This window comes from Eschrichtius robustus, chromosome 9 (genome assembly GCF_028021215.1).
Source record: "Eschrichtius robustus isolate mEscRob2 chromosome 9, mEscRob2.pri, whole genome shotgun sequence".
Taxonomy (NCBI): Eukaryota; Metazoa; Chordata; class Mammalia; order Artiodactyla; family Eschrichtiidae; genus Eschrichtius; species Eschrichtius robustus.
In genome coordinates this window covers 26925051-26934173 of record NC_090832.1, presented here as the reverse complement: position 1 = coordinate 26934173, position 9123 = coordinate 26925051, and positions in this window count along the sequence as shown.

Genomic DNA, 9123 nt, shown 5'->3' with positions numbered 1-9123 from the left:
CTTGACAGTGACAGTGGGTGCCTCTATCATGTTGGATCTGGAAAGAACTTACCTAAAGCCCTGCCTTGGACCGACTCGATTCTCTTCTTTTCTCCTGTGGCTTCCAGCCGACCAACAATTCATCTAATTAAGGAATCATTATTAATTTATTTTTAAGTGTGATATGGGATTTTGGTTATTATTATTGTTTTAGAAATAGATATTGAAGTATTATAGATGACATGACATAATGTCTAGGATGTGCTTCAAAATAATCCAAGTGTTTGGGGAAGGGGCTGACCAGCCATGAGCTGATAATTATTGAAACTGGGTATTGGGTGCACGGGGGTTCATTATACTATGTACTTTTGTATACATTTGAAATTTTCATAACAAAAGAAAAAAAATTTTAAGCTTATCTACAAGATGTCATCTTTACAAAATTTCTTATAGTAATTTTAATGACGTTTTAGTGTTGATAATAATATCTAATAATTGTGGGGCACTATGGTGGATTCTTTTCGTACATTATCTTTTTTGTAAAGTTAATGAATGAATGAATTTATTTATTTATTTATTTTGACTGTGCCAGGTCTTAGTTGTGGCATGCGGGATCTTTAGTTGCAGCATGTGGGCTTCTTAGTTGCGGCATGCATGCAGGATCTACTTCCCCGACCAGGGATTGAACCCGGCCCCCCTGCATTGGGAGCGAGGAGTCTAAACCACTGGACCACCACGGAAGTCCCATTTTCGTACATTATCTTACTTAATCATCACAACAAGCCCAGGAGGTCTGTATTATTATCCTGATGTTACAGATGAAGAAACTGAGACACAGAGAGGCTAGGAGAACCTGACTAGGCCCTATAGCATGCAGTGACACAGTGAGGGGTGCAGTCAGATCTCGCTGCCCTCAGGGTGTGAGGTTTATTATAAAATCATGCGTTGTTTTCACTTGTAACGTTGATTCCGTAAAGAAAGATTTGACCATTCATTCCTTTCTTTATTCACTCAGACAAATCTTTACGGAGCATGTGCTATGTGCCAGGCCCCAGGTTAGGCATCCAGTACTGAACAAGTCAGCAGAGCCGGTCCACAGGGGGCCAACATCATCTTCTTCATCCCTCCTTGGTAATGAAGGGCTACGTGGTCCTTATTCTCTTCAGAAAAGTCTACAAATTTTATTTTCTTTAGAAGAGTGTCCACTTCATTTATGCTTTTCAATGTATTTGCAGAGAGTTGAGCAAATTATTCCCTTACGGTGTATGCAATTTCCCGTTTCTGTAGTTTCCCTATTATAATTTCCGACGTTAAGTAGTGATATTTTCTCCCTTGTTTTCTTATTTTTAGTTAGGTTAGCTAGTTATTTATCTTTAAAATTTTTTCAAGGAACCAGATTTTATGATTAGTTATATATTCTGCTTTTTAAAAATTTAATGTCTCATTCATACCTCCTTTTACCTTTTAAAATTCCTTTCTTTTATCTTTCTTCTATATAATCTGTTTTTCTTTTTTTTACGAAAAACTCCTTTTGTCAGATGTCTATTTCATTTGTTTTATTCTTTATTTTATATCCGTACAAGTATTCACACTAGGAATCTACTCCGGAATGTATCCCACAGGCTCTCCCTTTGGCTCTGAAATGTGATTTTTTTTCTCTATTTGTTTCTTTAACAATTCTGCAATTTAGATTCCTTTTTCTGATCCAAGGGTTTTTACAGAGAGAATTAAAAACAAACCTTCCAAGTGGAGAAGCTTTTTAACTTCAGTTCTCATTGTTGCTTTTTCATGATTCCCAGGGAAGAAAAATATGCTGACTTTGGCAACCATTTGCAATTTGGAAATCCCCTTTCCTATTGCTTTGCTTTCTGGGAGTTGAAGGGCAGAGACACAGATTAGTATTAATTTATTATTCACGAACAAAGGTAAAACATCCAGGCAATACAACAAGATGGACACTGAGCTTCTAAACAAAAATTTTTAAATCTTCATGAACCTCAGAGTAAGGAAAGTACCTTTCCCGTTTTAAAATAGTGCCTTTATGTACTATTTTACTATAGCATCATGAGTAACCACCATAAGTAACTTATTCCAGTGTATTTACAGCTTCACTGAAGGCTGTACCTGGAGGTAGGTGCCTGTTGTCAAAGTTAAAGAATAACGTATATTCAAAGACAAGTGGAAGGGTTAGTGTCCCTTTGTTTACATAGGAAGCCAGAGACGTCAGACCACAGTGGATAAAGCCTGGACTTTGGAGAGAAGTGAAACTCGAGTTTGAGTCTCTCAAAATACATCTCTCTGAGATTCATTCATTTGCAGCGGGGTCCCCATCCTGGTGCTCAACGTCCTACAGGATGCCATTTCTTATCCCCCTCCCCCAGATGCCCAGACAAACCCAGAACACTGACTAAGTTTTGATTTCTGGGGTCTCTGGACTCTTTTAAACATCCCATATTCCCCAAAATAGGGACTCCACCTTCATACTGCAGAGGCCGCCTGCCTTCCCGCCATCCCTGGGGGGAGGGATGTGTCCTTCCCTCAGCCCAACAGACTCCCGCAGAGGTAGCTGCTCAAGGCCACGCTGGCCTCCTGTCTCCCACATCCCAGAGCTTGGCTGACTTAGCCTCTGAGCTGCACCTGCCCCCATGCCCTAGCTGCACAAGGCCTCAGCCCTGCTGTCCTCAAAGTTTTATTTGCATTCTGAGTTCCTATTATATTCCCAAGGCATACCTCTGTGATTTCTAGTTTACCTAACAACCTTTAACTTTCCTGTGCCCCAGTTTCCTCACTTGGAAAAAAACGTATAAACTTGCCTCACCAGGTCTCTAGGGGATCAGTAAGAGAAATTTGCCAAACATCTGCTTATAACAAAGACTTGATAAACATCAGTCCTACTTGCAGGCTGGGTGTGTGGGGACAGCTGTCGTAATGTTTCCCAAACTTCCAGCAGGAGTCAAGTGGGAATCCTGCTATGTGGAACAGAGGATCCCTTGAGATCTGGAGAGTGAGTCATATCTGGTTCCATGCAGCCCTGCACGACAACACTGGAAGTGATGGAAAAGAACGGTTCTATAGATGGCATAACACAGGTGGAATTGTTGAGGTAAAATCAGTTCACTGAGTTTGGCACCCTGTCATGGAACGTGGAGATTGGTACTCTTAAAAAATCGAAGAGCTGATTTTGGGCTTCCCTGGTGGTGCAGAGGTTAAGAAGCCGCCTGCCAATGCAGGGGACACGGGTTCGATCCCTGGTCGAGCAGCTAGACCTGTGGGCCACAACTACTGAGCCTGTGCTCTAGAGCCCGTGAGCCACAACTACTGAGCCTGCGTGCCACAACTACTGAAGCCTGCACGCCTAGAGCTGTTGCTCAGCAACAAGAGAAGCCACCGCAATGAGAAGCCTGCGCACCGCAGCAAAGAGTGGCCCCCGCGGGCTGCAACTAGAGAAAGCCCGCGCGCAGCAACGAAGACCCAACGCAGCCAAAAATTAAATAAATAAATCAATCAATTAATTAAAAAAAAAGATTTATGCCCATTTGCATACGCATGGTATCTAAACAAAAAAATAATAGCAGGTACAAATCCATTAAAAAAAAAAGAGCTGTTTTTTTGTTTGTTAGCTTTGCAAATTGTCTAGCTTTTCTTAGCATCTGACTATAATTCCGCACATTTATGCCATATTTTATTGACTCAGTTCTGCCTTGCAAGAACTTCCGTGATTCTGCAGAAGTTCTCAAATTTTCTGGAATCACAGAAACAGACTTCTCTCTCTCTCTTTCGCTCTCCATACACACACACACACACACACACACTTTTAACTGCTGCAAGAGGAGTAAAACCGATGCATATAATGATAAGCCAAATAGAAGTGATTGTGTAGACAATTCACTCAGTCAACAAATGTCTTCTGAGCACTTGCTGTGTGACGGGCACCGTCCTAAATTCTGGAAATATTACAGTGGATCAGACAAGTTCTTGCTCTCGTGGAGCTGACATCCTAGCGTCTGCGTGTACGAGGCAGACAAGGAACAGACACGTGACTACTTAGGTCACGGCCAGCGCTATGGAGACAAAGCGGGGTGCAGGGGAGCGCGTGCCAGGAAGATGGTGCTGCAGGTGGGGGGAGGGGGGGCCTCCCTGAGCAGGTGACACGTGAGCAGAGGCCTGAGTTGGGTGAGGCAGGGAGCCCTGCATAACCTAAGAGAGGGGAGAACAGAGCTCAGGTGAAAGAGCGGGAGGCCCTGTGGCTGGTCGGGGGAGGGAGTGAGGTGCCAAGCACTGGCCGTGAGGCCAGGAGCACGCAGGGGCCTGAGCCGAAGGCCCTGGACGCCACGGCAAGGTCTTTGGATGCATTCTGAGGGAAGGGGAAGCCACTGGAAGGTTTTGAGCAGAGAACATCTGTAATCATAAAATGTCACTGTGAAGGCGGTTGGGATGGGAACATTTCGGTTGTTCCTCGTCCGAATCAGTGCCCAACAGAAGCCATTTATCTTTTGCCTGTAAGTGGCCGCACTTGACTCTGCCTGACAGCACTGCTGAACTGTAAGAACAAAAGGACAGTTTGAAATGGGAGAGAAAGGAACTGAATTAAGAATAACATGTACATTTAAAGAGGAAAAAAATAATGTTTGCAGCTCAGGATCCCACACGTGTTGTCCCTTAGTTTTGGAAGTTTCTTCTCAATTCACTCCCCCTGCACCCACCACCCTTTTGAGGCTTCAATGCCACCTCCTCAAGAGCCTGACCTGATCCCCAGTCTCCAAACTTGGTCCCCTTGTCGTGCTCCGGCTGCACCCTGTGCTTACTCTTCATTACATCTGTCAGTTTGTTTCTAACTAAGAATTTGATGATTTAATTGGTGATTCCTTCCCACCCCTAGGGTAGCTCATTTTTATGAAGTGCTTGCCATGGGTCAAGTTCTGCACTAAAGGCTCTATGAGATGATCTCCTGACCATACTTACTATGTGCTAAGTACTGTTATTACAGCTGCTTCATAGTAAACTGGGACAAAGAGAAGGACTCACTCGGTGAGAAGCAAAGTTGGGGTTCTAACTCCAGTGCTCTGACTTCAGAGCCCCTGCCCTTAATGAACCACTGCCCTACACATATTCGGGACTAGGGAGCACCGTGTGTGCTTGGCTGTTAGTAGGTGCTGAATAAATGTCGGCTGAAAGAAGAGATTTCTTAGACCACATCATCTTTTGAAATAGATCCATCACTGAGAGTTTACATTTAGTACGCCCCTTCTCCAGCCATAACCTCTAACCTAGGGTGGGTTAGAATCAGTGACGCCTGTTGCCACAAGCTTTGCCCTGCCCATTGTGTGCGACATGCTGTTCTTGAGCCCCTACCAGCAGGAGAGAAGGGCCAAGTCCATCCTCCACTCAGTGGTGCTCTAGATTCCCTCTCCTTCCTGGAGCAGCTAGTCTGGCAATCCCTCACCACTCTCCTCATTTTGAAGAAATGGCTTTGCATTATGTGGCAAGTGGAAGTTACTCTTCCTCTCCAAGCCTTAGTTTCTTCATTTATCATATATAGGTACTCTGGGATTTTAGCAATGAGGTAGCACGAGTGAAGCTCTCAGCATAGTGCCTGGCACATAGTCAGGACTCAATAAGTGTCCATTGTTGTTTACTCCTCAGCTCCCAGGTTACAGAATTTTCTAGAGAATCTCAAAGTATCCCCTCAAACCTAAACATTAATCTTTAATGGGGATCTCAGTGCAAGCCAGCAATCCTTTTTCCATCTCCTGTTGGCATAGATAATTTATAAATTTATCATAGGTAATTTACCTTCCTCTATCTGCTTAATTCCTCCCCTTTAGTTTTTAACTATTTCTAAAATATTTCTACTTTTAGAGTGTCTGAACACAGGTTAAACATCCCAGGTAACATCTCTACTCTAAGATCTCTCTACCACTAAACATGTGAATAACCACCAGCCGGCAGCTGAGATTTACTGGGGAAAGCACTGGAAGCAGACTCCCCTTTCCGCCACTTACTGGGTAAGTCTCTTAATCTGATGGATTCCTCACCTTAAATGCGGACAGCAATTCCTCCTCATGGGGTGTTGTAAAGGTGAGACGAGGTGGGTATTTTTGAAAACAGTTCAATAATTATACATCTGTTTTTGTTTGTTCATTCATTCCCAGCTGGTAGCTCTAGTGACCAAAAGAGTCCAAGCTCCAGAATGTAGAGGCATAGAAGGGGAGAATGTAGAGGCATAGAAGGGGAGAATGTAGAGGCATAGAAGGGGAGAATGTAGAGGCATAGAAGGGGAGAATGTAGAGGCATAGAAGGGGAGAATGTAGAGTAAGTCCTGCACCTCATGAATGAAGCTAACTAGTCACCGAACAAACGAAGCTGGGATTGATGATCTAAGCCATCCATTTATACTCTTCTTAGGCATAAAATCCAGTATCCTAAAGGTGACACAGGCAGTAATCTTAGACAATTTAACTTGGCATGAAATGATGATGCAATGGCACGAGTTTTTGGAAAGCAGTAATAATTTAGGGGAAAAATTAGTTTAAGAATCAGAACTGTGTCAGGAAGAGGATCCCCTTATTAGTTAATGTAAATGGAAACACTGATTCTTAGAGCCAAAGGTAGAGAGTTTAATCCAACTCCCATGAGGCTAAGTGATTTACCCACAGTCACCAGCTTTTGACCGATTTAGTAGGTATGTTGCTCTAGAGAAATAGACTATTCCAATTTATCAAAGTTTGAAGACAAGGGAATAAAATGCAAAGTATATTATTGGCAACAAGAAGGCAAGATGATTCTTACTTATAGACGACACAGTTGTATACTGGGAAAACGAGACAATCAACTGAAACTTCATTAAAAAAAAAGTTCAGATGTTGGCTGGATTAAAAACAATCTGTAACAATAGTTTTCTTACATACAGTCATTTAGAAGTCATAATGCAAGATTATATTGCCATCAGCAACACAAAATATCAAGGACTAAATGTAAGAAATGCCATACACCTGTAGGAAGCATAAAACTCTAATGAGGGATATAAGACTTGAATAGAGAAATACTCTATTCAATACACCATTCTTGCAGAACATCAAATTTGGAAAGTGCTAGTTATTCCTAAACATTGTACAAAGTCAATGCAAGTTAATAAAAATCCCTAAAGGACCTCCAAATTTTGGGGCAAACTTGGGAAAAATTTCTACCGCTCACCTGAAAGAACAATCATTTGTGAGAAACATGAGCAGTGAACACTGACCAAAAGTATTATGGAGGGGCTCACAAGGTAAAACAACCCCAGTAGAAAGCTGTAAGAATTAAAACAGTGTGGTATGGATACAAAACAATGAACAGTCCCAGGAATACTGAGAATCAGCATATGACAAATCTGACATTTGAAATCAGCACAGAAAAGTTGGATGTTTTAATAAGTAGTGTTGGGACAACTGAGTAATTTATAAGGGGAAAATAGATGATGAGTTGAATTGTGTGTCCTAAAAAGATATGTTAAGTCGTAACCCTTCGTAATTATGATTGTGATCTTGTGTGGAAATAACCTATTTGCAGATCTAATCAAATTAAAATGAGGTTTTACTGGATTAGAGTGGGCCCTAATCCAATGGCTAGTGTTTTCATAAAGAGAGACTTGGACACAGAGACACATAGGGAAGAATGTGCTAAGAGAGGCAGAGATTAGAACAATGCATCTACAAGTCAAGGAATGCCAAGTGTTGCCAGCAACCCCCAGAAGCTGGTAAGAGGCAAGAAAGGACCTTTCCAGGGAGCTGTCAGACAGAACTTGGCCCGGTCTCCAAAATGTGAGGGAATAAACTTCCGTTGTTTTAAGCCACCCAAGTTTGTGGTAATTATTATGGCAGCCCTAGAAACCAAGATAATAAAGCTGAATCCCTATCTCATGCCTTATATGAAAAAAAAAGAAACTAGACGGATTAAAGAATTAAAAGTAGAAATGAAACAAACAATGACTCCCAAATAGAAGAAAACATGGGTGAAAATTTTTACCTTCTTGGGAAAGGGAGTTTTCTTAAGAATGAAAGGAAAAATGAATTTGACTTTATAAACGTTTTAAACATCTACGTAGTAAGACTTGGGTGAAAGGCAAGAAATTATGAAATAAATGTGTAACTCATGGCAGACAAAGGATACAGTCAATAAAAAAAGATGTACACAGCCCAGAAAGAAATGGACAAAGGACTTTAGTCGTCACAGAAGTATAAACGCCTAATATATAAAATATGCCCAACTTTACTAATTATGAAAGAAATGCAAATGAAGGCATTAAAGTATTTTTTCTATAAAGACTGGGAGCAATGAAAAAGATTGTTATCAGAATTAGCTAGGGTAAAAAGAACAGGTACTCTGTTTACATTTGGTGGTAATACCTATTACCATTCTTATGAAGAGTGGTTAACTATCACCTTATCCTTGGCTATATCCATTATTTTCATATTTTTGCTTTTTCCCATTCTAACGTCTACATTTTTCATTTGCCTTAAAAATTTATATTTTATAATTTTCCTACAATAGAGATTAGATTCTGTAAAGGATATGGATTTTTATGGGATGTTATGTGTACTCTTATATCAGTTTAAAAAGCAATTCATAAGACACTGTCCCCCAAATGAGTATACTAGTACTTTTTTCCCACTAATAAACCAGCAACTCGTTTCAATTTGCACTTTTAAATGAGGAGAGATATTGTTTCCATTTACTCACGTAATTTGTATTTAACATTTTTTTTTAGTCAGTTAATTCATTTGAGTCTTAAAATTCCTATCCTCTTAGTAATTCCCAGGAACTTTTATGTGGTATATAAACTCTTGGTTTGCCTCTGGTTGGGGATTCTCGCTCCACGCCACGTGCTACTTAGCTCTTCCTCAGCCACTCCTGTGGTCTGACCACCATCTTTATGCTAGAGACTTCTCACTCTACACCCTCTACAGCTAAATCTCTGCTTTTCCCCCCAAACAGCTTGGGACACACAGCTTGTGTGTTCTGCACACTGATTGCTAAATATTAAGATACAGATATAAAAGGACCATTTTTAAAGACTAGGCTATTCTTAGGACTATTTTAAAGATTAGAGATGAATAATTAGAAAATGATTCTATAACATTAATGGATGGAAAGAAGCAAATGAAT